This window comes from Paramisgurnus dabryanus, chromosome 17 (genome assembly GCF_030506205.2).
Source record: "Paramisgurnus dabryanus chromosome 17, PD_genome_1.1, whole genome shotgun sequence".
In the NCBI taxonomy this organism is placed as follows: domain Eukaryota; kingdom Metazoa; phylum Chordata; class Actinopteri; order Cypriniformes; family Cobitidae; genus Paramisgurnus; species Paramisgurnus dabryanus.
In genome coordinates, this window is record NC_133353.1 from 3831108 (window position 1) to 3845350 (window position 14243).

A 14243-nucleotide genomic window follows, 5' to 3' on the forward strand; every position below is an offset into this window, starting at 1 on the left:
TGTGTGTGTGTGTGTGTGTGTAGTTTACATCTTTGTTTTGCATCTGTGGCTGTATGTATTTTTTTTGCATGTATTTTCTATATAACATTTGTGCTCTAGTACCAGGCTACCTTAATGTGTCAAAAATGTCAGATTTTTTCTGGATGTATTGATTTTATTTGATGAATTACAAAAAACAATTTTTTTGCATTTCCCATTCATTTTAATTCATTTAAATTCATTTTATTTTTAACCCCAAAGGGCATCTTTTGGTGAATTTTTTCACACCTCTTTAGAACGACCGAATCAAGCCCAGTTTTTTATATGAATCTTGACAGATAATCTGAAAAAGTCACAAAATCTTATTCCACTGAGATGAAGGGAACCATGTTTTTAAACTAAATAAAACTGGCTTGGGGGTAAGATTGACCCCAAGGGACTTATTAGGGTTAAATCTTTTATTTTTCTAAATCACAAAAGTTTTTTAAAATTAGCTTTACAATCCCAGATTTGTAATTTTGGACTCCAATGTATATAAGAAGGAAGCCAAATTATCTCATGTTTTGATTTAATACTTGGTCAATTATGTTTATGTACAAATACAGAACTATGATATTGGATCCATTCATGGGTGTGTTGTTTTAGTCACGGAAGACAAGGAATGGGAAGTTTAACATGGAAAGACTTACGTCAGGCTGAATCCTTGGTTGCATTGTTAAGACAAATTAGCGTCACATTTTACAACAGTATGAAACTACACCCTAACTCAAACAGAAGTTTTAAACGAGTCCAATCTGCTGCGTGACGCTTGGATCTGAATCCGGTATGTAAACCCTCATGCAGTTGTGTTTGGGAAACATTTTAAATCCCACATTTTTGGGAAGTTGATCACCGTGTGTGGCTCGGTGCACATGCACTTTCATGCGAGTCGTTCACATCATTATCCGGGCCTGATCCAGTGAATACCATAAGGATTTAGTTAAATTTCTATTTGACTGTTCATGTCTGGTTTCCATAAAGGATGCGGTTAAAAAAAAGTGTAAAGTTGACTGATGTTTTGGAACAGAACTATTTAGTTTGCTGAAACTTGAAATCTTCTCTCAATCGCATAACAGTTACGTTTGCCCCCAAAAAAGCGACAAAATCAGAACCCTGTTCTGAGATCAGTCGCAACGCTTTCTGAAAGTTTATATTTAGTCTGACTTCATGCGCCACTGACAGGCGGTTGACATCAAACTATCGCGAGACCGATTAAAAAATATACTTCTCCGTATTATTTCTCGAATCGCTCTCGCGGTATCTTGACGTCAGCCGCATGAAGTCGGACACGCCTAATATAAAGTGATACAGCTGGTGGGATTTCCCCGACGAAAAATATTATATTTTGGGTGAAAACCTCAGCTCATCTTTGTCATCACAGTGGTGGAGGGGCGGGACACATATCACAACCAGAACATCGTTCAACAACTGATAAACAAAGCAGAAGAAGCAACCAAGGCCCTCAGCTGGAAAAACCTAGCGTCCGCCTGGCGTTTTTAGTTCGTTTAAATGCTTTGTTGTGACACCCTCTTAGCCAGTAGTTTTGATTTAGTTTATTTCTGGCAGTCTATCGTAAGGATGTTTTCACTACAGTTGTTTATGCGGCCTTCCTGAGTTTACCAAGTAAAAGATGTTTCTTAATCAACATTGCTGTGACAACCTCCTAATCGACCAATGAGATTTGAGGGGTAAGTTTAAAGTTAATTTGATTCTTTTTGGATCCATTCATCAGCCCCAAATGGTTCTCCTGTGGCTTTGAGAAGCACCTTTTTTATTTTAAAGTGTAAATAATAAGGCAAGCGCTATAAGATCTGAAGAATCAATGATTACTTTAAATGCAGAATTGCTTAGTGTGTGCTTTACAATAAAATCTGCATTCACATGTTTAAATGCGTGAGATTTATACAGTAAGTCTAAGAAAGATATTACTAAATGCTCTTCTCATAAATGTTTTGTTATTAGATTAGCTTTATCATCACATCTAAAGTTTTTCGCCTAGAAAGTTGTTGTTGCAGTTTACTCTGTGGTTAAAGGTCAATCAACTTTCAGAATGATTGTTGTAGGCCTACTTCTTATCATTTAAGAGGAGGTTTCGTTCACTTATTCCTGTGAGAAACATTGGTTGTCATCAGGCAGCAAACCTGTCCTGTGTTTAACTCTCCAGTGAGCAATAGAAATCTTTTTTGTAGTAAGGCTGCCACTAAAATATTTCACTTCAAGTGCTGCAATGATTTCTGGGAAGAAAGTTCAAGTTTCAAATGTAACAGGAAGTGGATGAGTGTATCATTTCAAGTGTATTTATTTCACTCAAGGTTATGTCATCTGTAGACATCGCTTCCTGTTTGTAAGTTTTGTCTAATTTGTTTTTTAATTGAAAAATAAGATAAAGCAATAACAACCGGTAACAATTAAAGTGATTTCAGTTAAAACTAGATAGAAAAGTTCGTCGGAACAAACTTTATGTTGGCTTGAGAAAGCCTAGTCTGAGAGTAGAGTTTGACAACTTAGCATGAAGCTATCATGATTTAAGATAAAGCTAGCATGATTTAACATGAAGCGAACATGATTTAACATGAAGCTAGCATGATTTAGCATGAAGCTAGCATGAAGCTAGCATAATTTAACATGAGGCTAGCATGATGATAGCATGATTAGCATAAAGCTAGCATGATGCTAGCATGATTAGCATGAAGCTAGTATGATGCTAGCATGATTAGCATGATGCTAGCATGATTAGCATGAAGCTAGCATGATGCTAGCATGATTAGCATGATGCTAACATGATTAGCATGAAGCTAGCATGATTAGCATGAAGCTAGCATGATTAGCATGAAGCTAGCATGATGTTAACATGATTAGCATGAAGCTAGTATGATTAGCATGAAGCTAGCATGATGCTAGCATGATTAGCATGAAGCTAGCATGAAGTTAGCATGATTAGCATGAAGCTAGCATGATGCTAGCATGATTAGCATGAAGCTAGCATGAAGTTAGCATGATTAGCATGAAGCTAGCATGAAGCTAGCATGATGCTAGCATGATTAGCCTGAAGCTAGCATGATGTTAGCATGATTAGCATGATGCTAGCATGATTAGCATGAAGCTAGCATGAAGATAGCATGATTAGCATGAAGCTAGCATGATGTTAGCATGAAGCTAGCATGATGTTAGCATGATTAGCATGAAGCTAGTATGATTAGCATGAAGCTAGCATGATGTTAGCATAATTAGCATGAAGCTAGCATGAAGCTAGCATGATGTTAGCATGATTAGCTTGAAGCTAGCATGATGTTAGCATGATTAGCATGAAGTTAGCATGATGCTAGCATGATTAGCATGAAGCTAGCATGATGTTAGCATGATTAGCATGAAGCTAGTATGATTAGCATGAAGCTAGCATGATGTTAGCATAATTAGCATGAAGCTAGCATGATTAGCAGGAAGCTAGCATGAAGCTAACATTTATTGCGTTGCTAGGGTACTAAGTTTGGTTGCTAGGGAGAAAATTGCCATCCCATAATGATCACCCTTCAAGCCACAAGTAAAACGGTCCAACCCCCGTGTCTCTACAATGTTCTGATGCGGAGATATAAGGCTTTGTTTATTCCGTTGCTAGGGTACTAAGTTTGGTTGCTAGGGAGAAAATTGGCATCCCATAATGATCACACTTCAAGCCACAAGTAAAACGGTCCAACCCCCGTGTCTCTACAATGTTCTGATGCGGAGATATAAGGCTTTGTTTATTCCGTTGCTAGGGTACTAAGTTTGGTTGCTAGGGAGAAAATTGGTATCCCATAATGATTACACTTCAAGCCACAAGTAAAACGGTCCAACCCCTGTGTCTCTACGATGTTCAGATCCAGAGATATAAGGCTTTGTTTATTATGTTGCTAGGGTCTTCATATTTTGTTGCTAGGGGCGTGGCTTAATACCTCAATAAGAATCCCAAGAGACTGATTGGATGCCTGAGTAAAATGAGCCCACCCCTATGTCTCTATGACACTCTGGTGCAAAGATATCCATCTGGGCTTTTTATAATGGTAGTCTATGGGAGATGTTGCTAGGGTACCCAAAATTGTTGCTAGGGGCGTGGCTTAATAGCTCTGGGGTGATCCTAAGAGACTGATTGGATGCTTGAGTAAAATTAGCCCACCCCCATGTCTCTAAGACACTCTAAAGTGAAGATATTCCATCTGGGACGCTTTTATTCCCTTTTATGGGCATGTTTCCTGCCCCATTATAAGTCAATGGGAAATTTTGGGGGCCCCTTACACCCCAGGGGTACAGCTTACACCCCATTGTGAGGTATGTTCTTACAGAGCCTGTCAGCCTCCTTAAATGTGGTAAGCCACAAGTTTCTACAAGTTTCTCACTCGCAGCTATGACCCGTCAAAGTTTGTCTCAATGTTAAGTCAATGGAAATTTTGGGGTGTTTCAGCGCCCCGTTTAGGAATTCGGAAGGTCCCATCAGTTAGAAAAGATATAGCAACTCGAGTCAGATCAGACCGAAGGTATGTCCAAAGTTTGATGGCTGTAGCTTGAAAGCTCTAGGACGAGTTAGAGTTAGAAATTTTAGTCTCAGAAGAAAAAGAATAATAATAATAATAATAATAATAATAAGTTTAAGTGCAACAACAGTATGTTGGCTTTCTCAAGCCAACATAATTCTTGATTGTTCTTTTTTTGGTTGCCTTCGGGGTTATAAGGGAAATAAATGATGGATGCTGTGAAAATTGATGGACAGGAAAAAAACTTTTATTGACAAAACAAGCCTCCAAGGCTTTAATGACATTTATTAAGTCATGATTTATAATTATTTTTTCATGTGCTGGTGCCTCAAGCTGCTTTTTTATTGGTTTAACATAAAAGGTGTCAAATTAGTGTCTGCATTACATGCATTTATAAAGAAAAAAGAGCTTTAAGGAAGCCAAAACACACAATGCAATTTTGTCTGTTCATGATTTGATAATGTGGTTTGTTTAAGGTGAAACTGTGGACATTTGTTGGTGCAGTTTGCGTGAAGGAAACGTCTGATAAAAATCTTTCATTCTCTCTTATTACCACATGCAGATTGCAAAATACTATACGTGCAGCTACAAGCAAACTCGGTAGACTGGTTTACATCATTTAAACTTTAGCTGAATAGGATTTTTGAACACAGATGTTAAGAAAATCCCTTCCTCTGACAATGTAGGAAGGAAAAATGTCAGTTTTTCACAAATGCAATCAAGATTTTTACCTTTTTATATTGCATAATAATGAACGTTGAACACGTTGAGAATGCTAATTAAGTTGGGGATGTATAGGCAGCCGGTTGTAATAGCATAAGCCCCTTTAGTGCAATCAGGACCCTTGGATCTTGTATTCGTCGTTCTAAAGAAGTGCATTTTTTTTTTTTTAATAAATGGGAAATGCAAAAAAAAAATTCTTTTTATTTGTCAAAAAAAAAAATCAATACATCCAGAATAAATCTTAAAATTTCTTCAACTAAAGTAGAAATGCAATATACAAAATAGATGCTCAATCACACACACAAACACACAGAGAGCAATTTTTACAGAATTTGGCAAAAAACAGCCACAGATGCAAAACAAAGATGTAAATTGGTGGGCTAAAATGCTCACACACATGCGCGCACAAACACACACAGGCTCACACACACACAAAGTCACAGTAAAACTTAAACACACATAAAGACACAGACACACACATAAAAACACAAACACACATGCACGCGCACACGTGCACACACAGAGACGCACACATACTTACATTTGGACAAATTTCTGTGTCATTTTGTAAAAACAAACTTTTCAAAATGCATCAAAAACTACAAAAAAATATAATATTTATTTTTAATGTTCTTTCTAATGTTTATATAAACATAAATTCACAAAATGTATCACTAAAGTAGTGATTTGAGTAGGAAGCCACATCCAGTGAAATGAATGGGTCTCTATGGGCCCCTCATGGTCGAAATGATTTATTTCCTAAACTTAAAAAAAAATTCCTAAACACCTGATGGCCGAATTCAACACATAACATCTAGATCAAAATCTAAAAATATCTTAAATCAAATTTAGATCATAATTTATGTGAATTTTTCACAAAAATGTGATATTTTACAGGCAAGCTAATAGTGTAGTTGAGGAATTTAGTGGTAATCGGGTATAAAAGTACTTAATTTCTCACAAAACACAGCATTAAAGTATAGATGGGAAGTAAACTAAAAAATATATATATTATTTGTATCATTAAATATGTATATATTTTTTGTAATCACTCTTTTAATCTCTGGGGTCATTTTTACCCCCGCGGAACTATAACGTATACAGGAAAATCGGGTCTTATGAGGGTTAAATGAGAATCCAGGATATTCTTAAAAAAACTCAAGTAGAAACATGTCAGATGGTTTTTGACATTGAAACTAAGGGCAGATGTTTAGTATCATCATCAAAACACACACAGAGTTTGTACAGACACAAGTAGAAACATGTCTCTGACATCACTATAAAGTTAAGGGGCGATGTTTATCTAGCATCACCGGGCCTGCAGCCAGCCAGGCATCCATAAGAAACCCCTTAACCTTTGATTTCCCGCTCATGAACAAACATTATGCTCACATCAATATTCGGCTGATATTCTCTAACACAATTTACGGGTTTACAATATTAAATAATGATGCTTTGGACTAATATGATCCGAGATGAAAGGCAGATGAGTAACAGAATGCCATAATCTCTACACAATAAATATAAATGCTTGCAGGAAAACGCTGATGTGCTGATCAATAACAGTAATTAGACAGCCAGTTTGTGTTATGTGATCTTTCTCATCCTAGATTTTGCTATTCACGTCACTTAAATCCCACATCCTCACCACTTTAAAAAGTCATACTTTTAAATAATTCAGATAATTGTGCATTTAAGCAGATGCATATCTTATTTGAAGTGTGTATTGTTGACCTGAAATGAACTTGTGTAGCCAGAATCATCAGAAATGCTGATGATATTGGATAATTTTCCTAAGCTTGTCCATAGCAGACATACATAGGATTGGACTTTTAAGTGCACGTTTTGTTCAAACTGGATACATAAGCACAAAGGGTCGGTTTCCCGGACAGGGCTTCAGTTTAGTCCCAAACTAAAATGCATGTTTGAGCTGTCGTAACTGACCTGACCTGACCTGTCAAGTGTCTTAAAATAAGAGCAATGTCTATGGTAACCGTGGTATAAGCGGAATAGTTGACTCCGGTCCTTTGAATTATTTGATAATAATAATGCCTCCAGGTGCATAACCACAATGGGTGTGCATTCATTTTGAATAATGCAACAGCCCTTCATCAATTATTCCTTAGATCTATCAGTGCCATTGTTTTGTCTCAAGATGCACACCAGTAATGATTTTTTTGCAAGGTATGTTTGTATAAAATATTCAAATGTTCTAATAATATTAATGGGCCATAACTATTTGTGTCTTCCCGAAGATGAAAAAAATGTAACTTGAGCGAAAATTTCGCCTGACCCAAGGTAGAGTGCAACGAGTAATGCTGTATTCACACCAAACGCAAAGCATCACGTTTCCCGCTTTAGATTACTCGCGGGATTTAACTTTGTCATTCAAATTTTCCTCTTGAGTTGAAAATTTTCAACATGCTGCAAGACACGTTTGAGGTGATTTCCAATTTTGTGGAAATCGTGCCGCCTAAATCGTATTAATCGCTTCGCATCTTTGCAATGACTTCTTTAATGTAATCTACTCGCACAAATCATTGAATTCACGTTTGGTGTGTATGCCCCATAAGACATACTCTTGGATTAATCCAGTGTTTCTTAAAGTGTGGGGCGTAAAAATGCAAAAACAAAGATGTAAAATACTCACACATGTGCGCACACAGAAAGACAAAGTCGCACACACACACACACACACACACACACACACACACACACACACACACACACACACACACACACACACACACACACACACACACACACACACACTTGCATTCAGTCACATTTCTGTGGAATTTTGTAAAAACAAATGCATCAAAAACTACAAAAAATTCTACTATTTGAAATAATATTTATTTTAAATGTCCTTTCAAATGTTTATATAAACATAAATTCACAAAATGTTTCACTAAAGTATTGATGTTGAGCAGTTGGCCACATCCAGTGAAATAAATGGGTCTCTATGGGCCTTTGCTGGTCGAAAGTGATTTATTTCCTAAACTGTAACCATAACACTGTTTTTTTCTAAACACCAAATGGCTGAATTCAACACATAACATCTAGATCACATAAAATCTAGATCTAAAAACGTTTTAAATCAAATTTAGATTATAATTTATGTGAATTTTTCATAAAAAAATTATATTTTTCAGGCAAGCTAATAGTGTTGTTGAGGAATTGAGTGGTAAACGGGTATAAAAGTACTTCATATCTCCCAAAACACATCATTATTGTATAGATGGGAAGTAAATGAAAATATTATTTATATCATTAAAAATTTATATATTTTTTGTAATCTCTCGTTTAATCTCTGGGTTTATTTTTACCCCAAAGGGACTATAACGTATACAGGAAAATCAGGTCTTATGATGGTTAAACCAATTTCAAAAAACACAAAGTGATTTTTTTGTGATTGTTGCGGGCAAAAATCCTTGATCTTGAGGCACGTTTTCTTAAAAAATGCGATGGAATATGTAGGATATTTATGCAATTTTATGCGATAAAAATTGCGGGAACTTGCAAAAACTGTTTGCAGCTTTTCAATTATGTTCACATCACATAATCACGTCACTTCATAACGTTCCCATGGCAACAGGGGACATGGCTGCGCTTGTGTGAAGTAAATGCAACATTTTTTTAACTTTCTGCTAAGATATATGTGATTTTTGCTACGAAAATGTGGGGATTATGAAATCATGCAAGCCCCGCATATTATGCGCACGGATGTCTGCAATTTATGCTGCGAATGTGTGGGGTATTTGAAAAAATGCGGCCCCCACATAAATATGCGGACTTTGGCTGATTATGCGTTGAATCGTGCGATCGCATAATCATGTTTTTCTGGAGAGACTGTTAAAGCCTACTTGATTACCATTTTGTTGGGACGATTGGGGACAGGTGGGGCTTAGAAGCCTTCCCTACCTCCAAAGTGGGGAATGGCAGAACAAGTTTGAGAAAAGCTAGATTAATCTAAACCCGGTTTAGGAAACTGCCCATGGTGTATATCTAGTGCTGCAAAAAATCAAAACAATCTGTCAAATGACTCAAATGTATAGTAGGCTACATGTATCAGAGCTTTTGTCGTAGTCAAAAACTAATTGTGACCCTGCTTTGAAATTTCGGATAAAGTCTCATAATCGAATTTTAAGATTAGAAGCATCGTGCTAAACATCAACTATGTAGAACCTGTGTAGCACCTGGGTAGAACCATATTGTGCTATGTTAAACCATTAGTGATGCTATAGTCATGCTTTAGCACCACTTATGGTTCTACAGAGATGTGCTTTTTAATGCTTAAATGGTTCCCCTAAGATTATGAGCATTTGGTACTATTTAGCACCATTTATTTTTTAGATTGTTGCCTTAATCAGTCATTATTATAGATATCAACCTTATATTTTCATTTATAAGTCAGTCACAAAAAATAAATGTAGTTGGGTTTTCAGTCTGAGTCACAGTTACACAGTCAATGGTAAAGTTCATCCCATATTTCTTTTGACTCACTTCTGTCTGAATTTGTTTGACTGCATCCCATTGATGTCAACAATCTTTCTACACGAATTAAAACAGTATGTACTCTATTCTGAATCTTCAACTCTTATTAACACATTCACGTGTAAAGAGGGTGAAGTCTATAACCTTTGTACTAATCTGGCATAAACAGCTTTCAGGTTATAGGTCCAGCTCATCAGAAACAATATTTCGAGGCACTGGGTGAGGAGTGATATCCGCTTCTGAGATCCCAGAAGAAAGGCAGAGAAAGCTGTTATGAAATCACACATCTGCTGTGCTCGCATTAACCACAAGCGTGCTGTCATAGACTTCCTCACTGACTGAGTCCCTAGAGACCGATGTACATTGGTATTTACAATGCCAAGTAGATCAGTGCTGATGTCTAAGTCGAATGTGAACCGTCTTCACATGGGAAATGCGTGTTTTACTAGTAAAGCTAAAAACATAACATCCTATGTTTACTTTCTGCTTCATCTAAAGCAGACTGGGCAATTCCAGCTGTTGACAGTTTCTGTATAAGTAATTCCAGAGAATTGTTTCTTAACAAGTTACAAAGACTGGGAACTAGTACTGGATTGTAAAGTTGTGCCATAAAACAGTTTTTCCACATTCCTATGTTTGTTCAGAATTATTTGGGCGGGGCTAAAATGGTGGCTCGATGACATACTGGAGCCACCGAGAATGGCCCCGCCCCTAATACAATTGTGAGAGAGTTGAGAGAGACAGCAGAGTCCCGCAAGTGAGTGTGGTTTCAGCGCCGACACCGGACACGCACCCAGCGTTTAAGAATAGAAAATCCTGCCTGTTTTTCCAAGAACTTATTTTATTTATTTGTCGTCTTTTAATCATTAAAATTTAGCTGGGTGGTTCATGGGAACACATTTAATGTCAGACTTTACACGGACTTTAAAGGAAAACACCACTGTTTTTCAATATTTTACTATGTTCTTACCTCAACTTCGACAAATTAATACAAACCTATATTTTTTCAATGCGTACACTTATTTTTTGTATAGCGCGTTGTGAATGTGTTAACATTTAGCCTAGCCCCATTCATTCCTTAGGATCCAAACAGGGATGAATTTAGAAGCCACCAAACACTTCCATCTTTTGCCCCTTTTTAAAGACATGAGTAGTTACACGAGTAAGTATGGTGGCACAAAATAAAACGTGGCGATTTTTTTAAGCGGATAAAACTATATTGTATGCCAGAAGACCACTTTGTTTGTAGCACTTCAACCTTGGCGCGCAGTAACATCATTACTACTCCTACGTAACTATGTATAACCAGGGATTTCCTAGTTCAATGGTCAAAATATCATTAAAATCTTATTTGTTACCAGTAAAAAAACAGGGACAAATTTTTTTTGACTTTATATTGTTGTGGGTTTGTGGAGGACAGAACACCAAAAAACGTGACTGTCTCCGGAAAACGGGTACATCTGATCACCTTTGGTTTCAAGGATGTGTCACATTCTCCATTTATCAAGATTTAATTTCATTCAATGGCTTTAGACTCTTCAGGCTCCAGGCCAATGTTGTATAGATGTCATTTGGCCATCGGTCATATAAAAAGAGTTATAGTCTAATACCATCATACGGCAGAAAGGTCACAGACTGTTAAAAATAACAGGGTTTGTGTATTATTAACAGACACATGGCACCCTTAGGGACAGGTTAAGGTTGTTGTGTTACATTACAACAAAGGAAATGTTGACCTATTAGCATCAAACTGTCTTATCACATTATCAGTGGACAACAGTGGCTTTTAATATGTGGGTGGGGAAATACAGACAGTTAACATACACAGGAAATATTGTGATAATTTACTCCTATCTGTGATTTGACCGGAATAACTTGAGCAAGAAAAGACCAGAATCTCTGCATATGAGAACGGTTAACTTTCCCCTTAGAAAGGAAAAGAAAAAGGGTGAAAATTGGTAAGCATTCAAATAAAACCGCAGAAAAACATGTCTGCACTGCACAGTGCCGTCCAAACGTCTGAGATCATAGGAATCATAATATTTTCTCGATTTATTTCAAATTATTTTAAGGATTTGTTATGTTTCTTCTGTGCTGGAGTCAGACTTTTTGAACAAAGGTGTTAGATTTCTGGTTTGTATGTTTTTTGGTTAGAAAAGTAAAAGTGCATAATGTAAAGGTGAAAATGCAATAGTGCCGAATTTTAAAGATTTACACTGCAAAAAATACAATAAAAAAATACTTCAATCGAGATTCATTTACTGGAGAAGCAAAATGACATAAAAAAATTAAGTCTGGTTTTAGAGAAAAAATGGTATTTCACTTTCATAAAAAATCCGGATAATTTACTCACCCCTATGTCATCTAATGTTGATGTCTTTCTTTGTTCAGTTGGAAAGACATTAAGTTTTTTGAGGAAAACCTTCCCAGATTTTCTCAATTTAATTCAATACTTTACTGGACCTCAACAGTTCACATTTTCAATGCAGTTTTAAATTGCAATTTCAACACAGCTTCAAAGGGCTCTAAACAATCCCAAACGAGGTATAAGGGTCTTAACTACTGAAATAATGCAATATGCACTTTTAAACCATAACCGGTGATTTTTCTTACCGTAAATGACTTTCGTTTCGCTAGATAAGACCCTTATGCCTCATTTGAAATCATTTAGAGCTGTGTTGAAACTGTGAACTGTTGAGGTCCAGTAAGGTCTATTAAATTGAAAAAAATCTTGGAAAGTTTTCCTCAAAAAACATAATTTCTTCTTGATTGAACAAAGAAAGACATAAACATCTGGATGTCATATAGGGGTGAGTAAATTATCAGGATTTTTGTTTTTATGAAAGTGGAATATTCCTTTAAGTTCCACCTCTTTATTAATAACTTATTATTTTCTTGTTTTAAAGGTGCATTGTGTGAGTTGTAGAAGGTTTTCTTGAAAGAAATGCAATATACATAACTACATTATCAGTGGCGCATTAAGACCTTACGCAATGACCTTACGCAATGAACTGTATAATTTTAAATGATACATTTTTATCTACATATACTGCCGGTCCCCACATGGAAGTCGCCATTTCGCACTTCCATGAAGTTTCTAGCCTTAAATAAAAAAACTTCTCTACAGAGCACCTTCCGTCACTACGTTTGCTCTTTCTCAATTCCAAGAACACAAAGAACGGACTTGCGTTCTCGTGGAGATCGGTCTTGCCAGACAACCTTGGAAGAATGAACTCAGAAGGTCGCGAGAACACAGAACGCACTTGTGAGAAATTCGATGTGTGTGATTTTCCTATTGGTCACCTGAACTCCGCCATTGTTTTGCATTTGCCACAATGACTTTTGGGGCATGAAGCGATTTCAGCGCACATGTCTGCACTCAATGCATCCTCGATATCAAGAACACATCGGAGTATTTTCATGCATCCTTTGTACTTGAGTTCTTGAGAATTGGAATTGAACTTTGATGGTTAATGATGATGTAGACTGAGAACACAAGGACGCAAGATCGCTGAAGAACGCATATTGAGAAACAGCCATTAGGTGTTTCTCAATGTCAAGGATACTTCCTTGGCAGGACTGGTCCTTACAAGTCACTCCCTTCAGAACCTAGACGAGGCTCCTCTTTAGCATTCAGAGAACTCTTAAATGGAACAGGTTAGCAAAGGCACATTGCGTCATTACGTCAGTGAAAAGGTGTGCTTTCGGTGCGGCAGGCATAGGATTGTGAGTGATTTGAAAGTGCAAAGAGCGCGAAGGCTACACATATGTATCCTTTCCTGTTAGGGCTGCACGATTTGGGTAATTTTTCCCATTGCGGTTATTGATGCTAACATTGCGATGTGCGATTGCGATTATAATAAATGGTATCATGAGTCAACTTGATGGGTTTTAAGGAAAATCCACACACAGTTTAGGGATAATGCTAAAATTGTGTATTTGTAAAACTAGAAATGTTTTAGTATTGCCACGTGATGTAGCAACTGTTCAGTGTCAGTAATCCTAAATCCAAAATACCGCCATACGATACAACAGACGTAGAGTTTTTTTTTCAGCTACCAGATCACTGTCAATCTCCTCTGCATCCATCTTCGCTTTGGTATTTCCGCGCTGCGCACACACAAGTGACAACGCACGTCACACACGCATGCCACACGTGCACTGCCTTTTTTGTTAGTTTTTCTTTCTTTTTTAAACAGCAAGAAAAATCATCAAACAGAAGGTTTGTGTTAACAAGGCCACACATTTATTTATTTAATATAATTGCAACATTTTGCTGTCATATAATCGCACAGGCTGACATCGCGATTGCGATTGCGATGCGATTAATTGTGCAGCACTATTTCCTGTATATGGGATATTTTTCGAATTGAGGACTCAGTCCTTGGTTGAAATTCCGAGGATCCTTGACATTAGAACAGTCCTTTGACGGATGTTGATGGTGTAGCATCCTCGAAATTCTGGCTTCCGAGGATCCTTCCTTAACATTGAGAAACA